A 15019-nucleotide genomic window follows, 5' to 3' on the forward strand; every position below is an offset into this window, starting at 1 on the left:
TATGATTTCATTCTTAAAGTTTCGGTGACCTGATATTTTTATAACGCCATTAACAAGATAAATGTTCAACGAATACGTATATGATTTAATTTTTTTTTTCCAGCATTTACGATCCCTTAAATTTGATTGAAAAATCACGATCCATTTACTGCCACTACGATATCCAATTTTTAATACTTATTTTCTTGCTTAAATGTTCGGTAACCTCCCCTCATTTTTTTTTACCGTAATTTTCGAACATTTTTCTATGCTGTGTAAAAAAATCAGATTTTTCTGCAGATTTTTAAATAGTGGCCATGATCTCATTAAATTGAATTTCGTTCGATTAAAATTACAGTTTCATCATTCAGAGCCCCATTTTATTTCTCGTTCAATAAAGTTTTGATAAATGATTTTTTTTCAGTTTTTTGTTTCTCACTTTTGTAGCCATTCCTTTCGGGGAATTATCGAGTCGAATGGGTCGTTTGGTTGAAACGTTATTTTCTGCACACTCGAACTGCTGTCGAATCGTTTCGTAATTGAAGAGAAAAGCGAATATGTCTCAGGATGCCAACGCAACTTACAAGCAACCAACGATTCTCGAGGCATCGTTTAGCCAAAAACTTTTGACCTCGGCTGTATAAGTGCGATTTGTATGAAAAATATACTCTGGTTAGAGCCGGTGGGTGCACTCGCTTATTCGCGGTACTTTATTGCTCCGAACTAAAGGTTTACGCTAAAAAACACGTACGTGTCGCGACAAGAGCGAACATTTATTCGAGGAAACGAATGCTCAACTCTTTCAGCCTCTCGCTGTCGTCCCGAGAACGTGCTGAGATCACGCGAGATGATTTCATCGCGAGAGGGCCAACGACGTAGTTTGATAACGTTTTATTATTTTCTACGCTATTCGCTTCTCCCTCGCTTCGTCATAGGAGAGATTCAAATGGTTGAAAAATTCGAGATATTCCGTGCTGAATTTTGGAAATATTCTGACAGCGCAGGTGCAGAATTCGGGATTCGTGCGTTTTAACTCCCGGTCAGAGTCCTCCCTCGTTCTCACACCCTCGAAAATGAGGATTCAGATGTCTCGCGCCAACTCGGAGAACATCGTTAACGATCGAAATCGATTAAGCCGTGCGGATACCCTCGCGTGCCTCGAATTCCAGAAAACGATCCGGACGCGGGAATCCTCGCGGCGGAGCACTGCCGCACGCGGAGAAAGTAGAATTCAACTCTTGTCTTCACCCACACTAAAACCCGATCGTGTTTTTACCAACCTCGGCTCCACAGGACCTTCCATTTCGACCTTTGTGCCACTCCAAAAATAACGAATCCCACAGCAACGACTGCTTCTCGCGCAGCATCCATTTTTCACTCCCCTCCTTTTTCTCCGTTCACAATTGATCTTGATGCGGGCTTATCGGATTCCCGATCACAAATCCAAGTTTCACTTCAGATATCGCAGCTCTGAAAATCGTGTTCAAGGAATCGGATATTTGTCGAAATCCTCCGAACGAGCTCCAAATTTACGTGGATTTTCAACGGAAACGATCGATACTTTACTAGCTTTATCAATTTCTTAAATCTTATTGGAAGATTTGAAATTGAAGAAATTTTCTTATTGAAAATGAAATTGAAGTAACGGATTTGAAAATTGAGAAACAATTTAAAAAACACTTCGAAACGAAAATGTGATCATGAATTTTGACTCACATTGAAAAATGGAATAAAAAGTTACGAGGCGGCAATGAAAAAAGGTGAAATTGTGGTTGCACGTTTTGATAAATTTGCCGATTTAATCGATCAGATTGAGAGAAATTAATTCAAAGCGAAGAAACAATTGAAAAGAGTAGAATTCTCATTTCCAGGAATTTTGAACTAAAAACAGGCCAAAGAGTTCGCGATCGTTTCGAGGCAAGAAATTTGGAGACGAGAACAAAAGCGGAGAGCTCGAACGAGGCTAATATCGATCGAGATTTAAGGAGTTTCAGTACAGAAGTCAAATATTAAGAAATTGATGAAATTTGGTGATAATGTTCTTCAACATCAAGTGCGAAAACTCAAATTTTTTCAAAATTTTCTTCTACTTAGTTATCGAGTAATTACGCATTAAAGCAGATTTCTCATGCCCGGAATGTATACCTATATATATGGAAACGCTATGCTTATACACGTAAACTTTAGTGATCAATTACTCGATAACTGTGTAGAAGAAAAATCTTAAAAAATTTGTGTCGTCAAATTTGGCACTAAAGAATATGTTCACCAAATTTTATAAAATTCTGAACTTTTCGAATTTTTTAATTTTTTTAGCATGGATTAGCATGGCAACATTGTATCGCCTGTACCGAAACTCCTTAAGGACATTTGTTTCTTTCATTCGACAGAATCGGGGTGCCAATCATCACGATATGGGAAAGCTTCGGCGGATGCGAATAAAGATGGAAATCCCCATATAAAATACCGAACGTGGTAGGTAGAATTGTATACGCTTTAAGTGAGCCACAATTCATCGATCTTACGAGGTTGTGTCTGATGAAACCGTTCGAATTGTTCTCTCGCGCGTTCGCCTCTCCGGAGACTTTTTTCGTTGAACCTCCAACACCGAGAGACTTGTCGATCGCAAGATCGCGGGCACGCGTTATCGGACGTTGGATTAAACAAAATAAACGCCACGTCCCTTCAAGCTTTTTATCGCCTCTTACACATTCGAATTATTGCAATTTTATCTTTTTTAGAATATGTTTCACACCGAAAGACACGACGCCTGGATGCAGTTATTTTTCTAAAATATGTGGAGAACACTAATTTGAAAACTCAATTGAAACGTCAAAAAACTTTGGGTTTCAGGGGGTTTTTTTTACGGCTCGAATCGAACCAGTTTTTTCGACACTTTCCTACATTCCTTCAGGAATTTCAACCCCCCGGAAATGAAATATTTTCTATATAAAATTGCACAGTTGTCATTGAAAAACCTTTCCGAATGTTCTCGTAAAAGTTTAATCAGAAAAAAGTTGCTGGCATCCTGAGAAATGCGCTAAAGCAATCGATGCAAGTTCTTTTTTATTAAGATCGCTGCATTCATCAATGCATTGACATAAAATAAAATAAAATTTTTTAAAGAAAATCCGACATTATTCCATTGAAAATATAAAATTCGGACTTTCGAAAAATGGAGAACGAAAACTCCATTTTCGTTCTGGAAAAACAATTCAACAAACGAATCGCGAACTTTTTTCAATTAAAATTAAGCTCCAATTTTGATTCGAGACATTCTGATCCCATCTTCATGACGACCCTTCGTTATCGAATAAAAATGTTTTTTTTGTTTCCTCCCAAAATAATTGAAATTGATGCAACGTCGATTAATAAACATTTTATTCGACGATTATTCAACAAAAATCCAACGATAATGATATTTATAAATTATTTAAAAAATCAAGTGCATCAAACATTGACGTGTAGGCACGTTAATGCGTACTCGAGGGCAGTAAAATTTCAGAACGTAAATCACACGTGGCTCTTGAGGTCTGAACGGTCTGACGAAAGAGTATCCTTCGCGAGTGCGATGGATTTTGAAGAAAAAATAAAAATAAAATGTTCCGTGTATAGGGAACGAGGACATACGAATATGTTTGCTTCCCTCGCGCGAAGGGTGCGCTTCGTCTGGGGCCCGTATGGTGAACATTCCTCAGGTTCTTTTTTTCACACCTATAGACGCATTTATGTGGATGCAGGAGCGAGTGTCCTCGCTCAAAATTGCACGTGAATCCCGTCGTGGCCTGCCTCGGAGGCGCGTTCTGGAGAACATGTGGCGGAAAACTCTCTCGTTTTCCCTACGCTTCCATATCGTAAAATCATCGGAACGAATCTCAGCGTGAGTAAACTTTCTTCGGACCAAGTCTTTTGCTAATATTTTTCACGTTGTGAGAAGAATCCTGCTTCGACGGGATGGGGAAAACTGAAAATTCCAACGGTTACTCCTTCGACTTTGCCAATCGAAGGAAAACGCGTAAACTTAAAAACAAAAAACAAACATCTCAAAAGGTCTGTGAAAATACCGATTTATTAAAATATCCGTAAAAATGTCGAAATATTAAAATAATTTTGAAAATCGTAACAACTGACTCTTATGGCTCGTTCCTGTAATTGTGTTTAGTTTTTTTTTTTATTTGTCACTCGGTAATGAGTCAAAAGTGAAATATTTTTGAAAATTGAATGTAAAATATTTGAGGAAAATCCAACATTATTTTGGAACTGAAACATAAGAAATGGAATATTTATATTATGAAACTATAGAGACAAGTACATTTGTGTATAAAAATCAATGAAAACATGAAAAAACTTGAATTTTTTACGCCTCGAAAGCGGATGCGGGAATTTCATCAAATTTATTTTTGACACTGTCCAGTGGCTTCACTTTTGAAACGAATTGACCATTATTTTTTCCGGGTGCAATTATACCGCTAAACTTTTATCTTTTATGATATTTTTAAAGCATTTTATAACATTCTTGTGATAAAAATATTCTCAATGTAAGTGTTTATTTATTTTATTAAGAATTTATACTTCCATTTAATCAACATAAAGTATTTGCCAACTCGACTAGTCACAGAACGGTCGAACTACCTTAAAATTGAACGAAAATAATATGTTTTGTTCGGAATGGCCAATGAACGAGTTCATTCAACAAAAGGTCACTCGAGTCTGGCATACTTTGGTCCAACTATTCGGATTCTGTTGGACGAACGTTCCCGATAACTCGCGTGAGTGTCCGTTGTCAAAATATCTGAGCACCGAATCGCCTGAAAGCTCAGAAACGGAGGGGAAAAGATGCGATGACAAATGAGTCGAAGCAGCGGCGTCGATCATCGAACGAAACTGTTTCCCGTGATTCCTTAAGGACTTTTGAATAATGATTTTGCTTTGCGCAACAAAGCTCCCCGCGTTTGGAAGATGCCTCGTCGCGGAAGGTGCCTGAAACGTAGCTGATGAAATGGAAGCTTACGATCGTATCGGAGATCGTGATCGATTATAATGGTCAACGCGCTGTCAAGAGGCCCTTAAAAGGATCAAACTACTTTGGAAAAGTACGAGGATGTTTGTGCGTCGGCGTTTCGGACGCGGTTCAAGTTCGTGGGAGCATCGAGTTCAGTCTGACGAATACATAAAATTAGTATCACGAAGAAACGGAGGGCCGCGAAAGACGAGGAGCGGCGAGAACTGTCAGCGCGTCTGGCGTACAAAATCGGGCGAGAAAATATCCCTCGAGTCGTCCCGGGCGCCCTGTGACGCTTCCTGAAACGCCGCTGCCGACGCCGCCGCCGCCGCCGCATTGGACCGCGCCGATAACATCTCGGCTTTTAGCATAAATTTGTGTTTGACGTGGGCGCCAATTAACATAGTAAATAACACGCGGCAGGAGTTTACGTTCGGGGAGCCCGACGATCGATCGATCGATCGATCGATCGATCGCCCACTTTTCTCCTCTCCCTTTTTCTCAAACACCTTGGTTATGTCTCGATCGACGGTGCCAACACTTCGTCATACACGCTCGCAGTTCCTTCTCAAACGGGCTACGAAATGGAGGGACAAAGAAACGACAATTTTCTTCGCCATTGTTTTATTTCTGATTATGTATATGAGAATGTTTTTGTTTCTCGGCTCAATGGGAGGGAGAAAAAACCTCTGGCAGCCACTGGAAACATTGAAGGCTTTATATCCTACATTTTCGACAACAAATTTCATGAGTTTAAACGCCCATTGTGGACAGGAAACGATTTTGAGAGAATGACAAATTTTCAAAATTTTTCGAAACATGGAATATTTAAAAGTGATAAATGAGAGAAAAAAAAAACAAACGTGGAACATCAAAAATTTTCAAGATTTCATTCGAAGCCAATTGGAGGATTTTATCGATGACAAAATTAAAAAAAAGTACGTATTTATAATTCGGATATTTGTATTTGAAAGTTTGTGATATTCCATATAAAATTGAAAAATTTATTTAAAAATGTGAAATTTAAGAGTACAGACATTTGGAATAAAATAACGAAATAATATTGTGAATACGAATATTTAATTAGCGAATTTTTTTCATTTCGATTATATAAAATCGTAAAAAAGCCGAATATATACGAAAATTTATCATTCCAAAAAGAATGAAACGATAATTGTAGTGCAATTTCAATGATGAAATTTAAACATTGGTCAATTCTGACAGCAAAAATTCATAAAAAAGCGTGAATATAAGAAATTCTGTCACATTAAATAAAGAACAAAAGGAAAATATTATTAGTTTGAATATATGAAAATGAAAAAATTTTTAATTCCTTGGTTAAAAATTCATAACGTTCGATAAATAGGTGGGACACATTTGTGGAAAATCGCTGAAGCATAATATTGTTGAAAAAATTAAATAATCCTTCGTGACGGAAGAAAAAATATTGAGGCAGGAAACCGTGGTCACTGATGGGACCGACTGAAAAGTGCAGCGAACGAACGCGCAGTGTCAATACAGAGGGAATGAGGAGTTGACTGTTGGGAGATATGCCACGACTCGTATCTTTCATTTTATTTAATGCGAATGTTTGAGCTCGTTGAAATGCATGTAAAGCTTCGATATCTGTGAGTATACGGGGAATTCCAAGCCAGATCGGTCATTTTTGAACCCTACTCTTTTCGATTTGGTGGAAACTTTTTTTATCTTTTTCTACTGTCAAAGACATTTTTCAGAATTTTTTCAAATTTTTTTTCCCGACCCAAAAACCGTTATGAATTTTTCAAAAAAATGTCGTTATTTTTGTTTAAATTGACATAACGCTTTCGAAAATTGACTTATTGGGCGGTTTTTATTTTTTTCAGTTATGTCTCTGAATGTACTTTTCAGAAAAAAATATCCATGTCATACAAATTGTTTTTTTTTTCTTATCCAGAAGACACTTTGACATTTTCTAAAATCTTTTCTTTTCTTTTTTACATAAAAAAAAAATCAATCCAGCTTATTTCTAATGGCATCGCTTGGAAAATCTTCTAAGATGTACCAAGAACCTTAAAAGTTGAAAAACAATTATAATTATATAAATGAAAATCGGTAATCGTTTGAAAATTTCAATTTTTTATAAAAAAAAAACCAGGAAAAATTAAAAACAGACCAATAGCTTTGGTATTTTTCTAAACTACATTTGATAACGAAGGAAATGGAATAAAATTTATGATTTGGCCGATTTTTGGTAAAACTATGAGCTTTTGAAAATTAAGAAATACGTTTATCCGGATGAAATTCATTTCAATTTTCACCTTTTACACACTCTACGCTTTTTTCTTTCATGTACTTATAGATTCTGTAGTTAAAGCTATTCAATAAACTATGTTTTTTTGGGTATCAAAAAAATCATCAAAAAATATGAAGAGCTGTCTTAAATTTTTTCTGATTTTTTCGAAAAAAATTAAAGTTTTTCCAATTATTTTTATAACTATCATTGTTTTTAAAATTTTAAGATTCTCGGTACATCCTAGAAGATTTTCAAAGTGGTGCTATTATTAGAAATAAGCTGATGTAATGAAAAAAAAGAATAGAAAGCGAAAAGATCTCACTTGAAAAATTACAGAAAACTTGTAGAAAATGTGAAAGTTTTTTCTGGAGAAACGAAAAAATAATTAAAAATGACAATCATCCCAAAATTTTCGTTTTTTATCTAAATTTTCAAAAAAAAAAAAAAATAAAATAAATCAATTTTCGAAAGCGTTACGACACTTTAAACAAAAATAACTCCATTTTTTTTTTAATTCATAACTATTGTTGAATCGAGAAAAAAAATTGGAAAAAATTCTGAAAAATTTCTTCGATACAGTGGAAAAATATAAAAAACGTTTCCGCCCCAAATCGAAAGAGGTCGCATTCAAAAGTGATCGATTTGGCCTCGAGTGCCCCATATACAAATGTGCGCAATGACAAGTTACATGAAAGCTGTCACAAAATGCTATTATTAGGGAAAAAATACATGGGAACCGCCTTCGCAGGTGGGCAGGTGAAGCGGATCGATATTTTTTTGTTTTCACTATTTTCATTGTTAACCGGGAGTATATGTCAGATATCCATTCGTATACGAAGGCATACCGGAGGTTCTAAATGCGACGATGGCATTCGCGAAGCCGCGGGGGGTCGCAGTGCAAACAGTGACAGGTGCTGCACGCGGCTTTTCCCGCGCTAAACATTCTCGTGAACAACAGAAACGTACGCCTCGCGATAAGTACGATTCGATTTTTCAGTTTAAAACTTGTGAAAACTTTGAAACTGGACGAATTTTTATGGGAGATGGAATTATTTACGTTATTGGACGGCGAATGAGAAATTGAAAAAGCAAATTAGTTGATTGAGTCGCAGCCGAATTTATCGGAGGAAAAATTCGACAATTTATTGTACCAATATTTGTTATTTCAATTTTTTATTTATTTTGATAAACATCAAATTAATGAGATCATGGCCACTATTTAAAAATCTGCAGAAAAATCTGATTTTTTTACACAGCATAGAAAAATGTTCGAAAATTACGGTAAAAAAAATTGAGGGGAGGTTACCGAACATTTAAGCAAGAAAATAAGTATTAAAAATTGGACATCGTAGTGGCAGTAAATGGATCGTGATTTTTCAATCAAATTTAAGGGATCGTAAATGCTGGAAAAAAAAAAAATTAAATCATATACGTATTCGTTGAACATTTATCTTGTTAATGGCGTTATAAAAATATCAGGTCACCGAAACTTTAAGAATGAAATCATAAATTAACTACGATTATCGCTCACGATGAATCGTTGAATACTAGGTTCGGTACGACATCGGCAACACCGCTCTATCAGCTGTTTATATATATGTATATCGACGTATATCGTGTTTAGTTGTGACCTGCTTACATTAGTGTATCGGTACTGTACAGGCGTGCATACTTTCTCGGTATAATTAATAGAAAAATGTTTTTTGTTCATATTTATACAAATATTGTGATAACAAAAATATTTGTAATCATAAATAATGACGTAACCTCAAATTCAAATAAATTGTTGGTTATGTGTATCAAGTCATATGTGAGTGACAAGCTATCAGTTTACCGTTGGCAAGGTAGATATATCTCTCCACCAACAACAAAGTTGACAAATCAAAAAGTTAACTAGTCAAATTTTTACTAATAAAATGATATTTTTTTTATATAATTGATAATTACAACGGACTAATTGATTAGTTATGTTAATTTTTAAATCTATAAGTTTTGAGAGAATATAATAGCACCAATCCCTTATCATGATAAAAAATTCAGTTGTTCAACGCTCGTGTCGTGGGCATGATCTCATTAATTCATTCAATATTTATCAACAAATAAATTTATTATATATTATATAAAAATTCATACTTCAATTCGACGAATTGAACATTTATTACAAAACTCAACCATCAAGTAATTTTATTACTCCGAAGTTTCTTCATCGACCCCTTTCCCATTGACAGCTTTTTCGAAAAACCAACCCGAATACGAATAAAATCAACTTTTCTTCGTTGTTTTAACGAAAATAATAACGCTCTCAAAAGTGGATTGCAGGCTCAGAATCGCTGCGGGCATAATGAAATATTCGAGCGTTTTTGTGTATAGACATTCACGAATATTTTTCTTTTCGGATCGTATATTATTGAATAATATACTCTGAAGAGTCGAGTCTCGATGAGATGCACACAGCACGAGGAGTTTAGCATAACGTGTGCCGTGAAAAAGAGCGGAAAAAAGGTGAAAAAAAATAGGAGAAAGAAAGAAAAAAGCCCGACTGGCTGATCCCCATCTTCCAGTCAAGTGGAGATTTCTTCGTGCGCTTCTGCACACCTTCTCCTTGGGTTATACTACATACCGTAAACTCTAATCCTCGGTGACGTTGACTGATTTACACCGGCGACATATTCCCTGCACACATGCACCGGGTACAGAACGAGGAACGAGGGAACCGTCGCGTACATGTGCAGATAAACATAGATATTGAAGGGACGAATTTGGCCTCGCGAGCCCGAACCAGCACTGCAAGTGCGTAGCATTGAGTTTGTGAAATAAATTAACTGCCCGATAAAAAGTAGACTCTTCGATATTTACGACGCAGAACGTTGAAATTACGCCAAGAGTTTCGAAATTTCTTTTCAATGGGAAACAATAATTGATTGTTCATTCTTCGAGGAATTGTTTCATTCGGATTCCTTGCGAATCGTCCAATTCTGTCTTGTGGCTATGATTTTTGGATCACTGATCAAAATTGGAGGGGAATTTTCGTCAAAAGTTCATCAACCTTCGGAGAAACCGAGGAACGAAATTTCGGTGACGAGCTCGAATTTCATTATAAACTAGGAAAAAAAATATTTTTATGGAAAATAATCATGAAAAAGAACAAAATAGTGGAGCCTATCGAGCAAGTTGTCCATTTTGGATATTGACAGCATCGAATCGTTAGTAAAACTCACAAAATGTTTGAACCAGCATTTTCCAAGCATCCCGCGATGAAAGATAAATCTCGAAAAACGTTTTCCTCCTTCTCAAAGCTTCGTCATTTTTAACCAAAAGAAATTCTTTCCACTTCATATTTTTCCCATTTTCCAGTCACTCCCCGTCAAACTGTCAACAAAAATGTCTGCCTCACAGTTACAAACAAAAGTAGAATAATAATTTTGACATCACTGTAAATTTTGAGAGCCTGCTCGATTTTCTTTCCAACTTAAAATCATCCGAATGTTCCGTAATGAAGGAGGGATTTGAAAATGTCGGAGAAAAGTGAAAAGTTTTTGAAAAAATATTGGTTCCATCAAAACGAGGAGAAAAATAATGTTCGAGCGGTAAATCACGCTCGTTGGCTGGACTGGTATATGCATACGAATGCGTATGACATATATACATGAATATATATGGTCACCGCGAAGTTATGGTGCGCAATATGCACCCTGCGAGCGAGTTCCATGCGCGGGTTATGTCCATCTCTGGGTGAACTCGGGGCAAATGAACGGACGAACGGACAGGCCAGGTTTGTCGTTAAACGTCGCGTCGAACCGCACTCACGTGGGCAAGAGAAAAACTCTGGGAAGCGAGAAAAATAAGAGAGAAAGAAATAGAGAATCTTTCGGTGGAGACGCTCGCGGGGTCTGGTTAATTTTTATTGGGCATAAATTTGCCAAAATATTCGCGGTCGACGTGTACGGCCCGTAACTCTCGTAAGCGGCGACTCTCCCCATTTTTTCTTCCTCCTTTTTCTCCCTTTTTACACCATTTTTTATCTTTTCATTTTCATGCGCGCTCCTCTCCCTTTATTTCTCTTTCACCGCGCGCGCCCACCTTCTCGCTTCACTTTTTTTCCACAATTTTTTCCCATCATGCCCCCCCATCGATTTCTTTCGCCTTTTCGTCCTCTCAAAAAAATCGGTTTTTTCCCAATCTTTTCCAACACATTTCCAGTCTTTTATCCTCTATTTCGACTCATTTTTTCCTCTGATCGTACGGGAAAAGAAACATCCCTAACCTCAAAGAAGACTTAAAAAATGATTAAATCGACGGTCTCTTTTTTTTCATATTTTCTATTTCTTACTGTTTCTTCAAATAATTTATGCATGAAACACACAAAAAAATGTTCCTTACAAATGTACAATAATTCTTTTGCAATACTGCGTGTTTCTATCGTTTACTCAATTTGCGCACGTTCGCAGACGCTTACGAAAGTCCTGCTGTAACTTATATTCGAATGAAGCGCCATAACCTACAGTTCTGCGGTGTTGCCACATTTGCGTGTTGCCCAAAAACCTTGTCTTATTTCCAGTCATTTATTATAACACAAGCAAGCTTTGCATGTTTTCCAAAAAGAAAAATTTTCATTGGACATATTCGTTTATATCTTATCCAAATTTTATCAAAATCTGTTCGTTAACTTCAACGGTTATAAATTAAAAAGTGCGTCCGAATCACAGATTCACAAGACTCCGTGTTGAGGAAGTACCCTCGGTAAATCAATTAACAAACAGAAAATTATAAAAATATGTAAAGATGTCAAAATCTTTCGAAAAATGAGTCAGTTAAAATTTTGTGACGTTTGGTTGACTTTGAAAAGAGACATCAATGATTTAATTTGAAGCAGTTAACACGAAGTCTTATGTGAATCTGTGATTCAGACGCACTTTTTAATTTATAACGTTGAAGTTGACAAACAGATTTTGATAAAAATTGGAGAATATATAAACGAATGTCCAATGAACATTTTTCTTTTTGGAAAACATGCAAAGCTTGCTTGTGTTATAATAAATGACTGGAAATAAGACAAGGTTTTTGAGCAACACGCAAATGTGGCAACACCGCAGAATTTTAGGTTATGGCGCTTCATTCGAATATAAGTTACAGCGACACTTTCGAAACCGTCCGAACATGCGCAGATTGAGTGAACGATAGAAACACAGTATTGCAAAAGAAATATTATACATTTGTAACGAACATTTTGTGTGTTTCATGCATCAATTATTTTCGGAAACAATAAGAAATAGAAAATATGAAAAGAAGACACCGTCAATTTAATCATTTTTTAAGTCTTCTTTGAGGTTAGGAATGTTTATTTTCCCGTACACACTTCGGATTTCTTTACCCACTGATGAAAAACGAAACACGCAGAAGCTGGGTTTCCTATACGCGACTATACGTAGATTCAATGCTTGTACGTGAGCACGTACACCAACCCAGGGGCTACGGTGTTGCCGAAATATATACTACGTTACCCATATTGAAGACTAAAACTCTCTGACTCAGTACGTACCGAGGGTACTTCGTTAACTGCTTCAAATTAAATCATTGATATTTCTTTTCAAAGCCGACCAAAGGTCAAAAAATTTTAACCGAGTCATTTTTCGAAAGATTTTGCCGCATCTTTACAAATTTTAATAATTTTCTGTTTGTTAATTCATTTGCCGAGGGTACTTCCTTAAGGGGCCAAAAATTGGAAAACTGTTCCCTTATTCTAGCTGAGGTGAGACTTGCACGGTGGCAGACCCTAAATACGCGTTTCGATTCGCGGGGAATTTAAGGCGGAGAGCTCCTCGACTCCGTCTCTTGCGGGTAAATTACGAAAAGTGCATATTTCGCCGGGTCCGAAGTAGTTAATTTTTTTATCGGATTCGCGCTCGGAGGATGTCGAAAGCCGGACGCATTGTGTTTCGCTGTTCCGAGTACAGTTGGAGGCCTTAAGAAAGTGAGAAAAAAGGATTTTCCTATCGGAAAGCCTGCAATTATAATCGTTATTGGGTTCTAAACTTCGACACCCAGGCGCGAATTTGAAATACGAACTTTGGCGCGATTTATTTATGCTTCTATAATCGCCCGCCGAGCGGAGAGCAGTTCCGCGCGGTTCGCCTGCTCCTTTTTATTGCCCCCCTTTCGAGCTCACTGGAAACGACGAGGCTGCTCATTTTTATTAAAGCTTTCGTATCACGAGCCGATAATGGGACTTATTTGGGCGAAAAATCGCTGCGGAGCCTGTTACGAGCTTAGGAACGTTAAATATTAATCGTTTTATCGTTGTTAATACTGCCAACATTATTATCCACGAAGCGCGGAGCCGCATCGGAGCGCCGCGTTTACAGCGCTCGGACTCTCCGCTCGAACTCCTTAACGGGGGGGTTCGTCGTCGAAACCCTCCTCATCGGGGTTATGTGTGGTCAGAACTGTAATTTGGCAGCAGTATAAATCGTCTCGTTCGAACGGAGAAACACAAATGAATAATGTCAGACCACCGAAACTATCTTCGTATTGTGCATATTTCATGGGCTAATGCATCTGCTCGGAGGACGTTAAAAAGATACGAAAAAATATTTATGTGTTGGCGCAACTAAAAGCTTGTCGATGAAACCAAGATTTTTGTTGGATCAGCAAAAGATCGTGAACGAAATCAAATTTGAGGCAAACGAAATGGTTTTTTTCTCACTGCGACGAAAAAAGTTTTGGAGAATCAGCTAATTTTTTTTTCGGTCCATCTCCCCGGGATTTCCGTTATCAAAGTGGAGCTTTTATAAAATAAAACAAAAAGTCGAAGGGTAGTTGAAAGATTTGTTCAATCGGAGAAAGAGTTGAAACGAAACTGGCTTCATTTTTGTCGAACTTTATTTTCAATTATAGGAAAATCAAATTTTTCCATTTTCAGAAACTTTTCTCATTAATATTCGAGAGCAGCGTCCCGCAAAATATTTTGTGGCTCCGATTACTTTCGATAAATTCTCAGTAGGCATTTTTTTCCTTTGAAAGCAAAGCAAAAAATTGTTCCGAGCATCCTGACAAAAGATGAGTTCCGATTGAAAATAATCGCGCGATGAATCTAACCGGAAGTGGTTAAATTTGAGTGACACTTTAGCGAAGCATTTTTCCCCTCAACAGGCAAATAACGTTGAAGATTTAAGGAGGAGGCTCGAAATTCCTCGGCCGGTATTGGCGAGCCGTCAAGATCAATAAACTGTTCCAGAAACCACGGATATTTATGTCTTCTTAAGATATTTTACCGAAAGAGAGGCGTGCGAGGGGGGAGAGAAGAGCAGCCCGAAGAGGAAAATGACGAGCGAGCAAAGCGAGCGAAGCGAATAGCGATAATAAAAAAGTGAGGATACGGGGCGCGCGTTCAGCAAATTATACACGGCTAAACGGCCTGATTTATGCGACTCACGGTTTACTATAATCATCATAATAACAATAATAATTAAAGGGAAGAAAAGCAAAGGGCGAAAAAAATTATCTTCTTTATACACACACACACACACACACATTCGTATATGGGAGGACGTCGATGTACGGGGACACGTGAATGCGCTTTACAGCCGAGCCTTAATTACGAACATTAACCCGCAGCAGTGTAAACTTCTTCCTATACGAACAAACGGAGTGCGAGTGCATGGAATTTTTAACAGTTATATATATGGAAAAAAACTTTCATATATTTACACGCGTATACGCGCCGATCTCAACGCATGAGCCAATAGAGGGTGGTCCAATTGTTC

Source organism: Venturia canescens, chromosome 11 (genome assembly GCF_019457755.1).
Source record: "Venturia canescens isolate UGA chromosome 11, ASM1945775v1, whole genome shotgun sequence".
Classification (NCBI taxonomy): Eukaryota; Metazoa; Arthropoda; class Insecta; order Hymenoptera; family Ichneumonidae; genus Venturia; species Venturia canescens.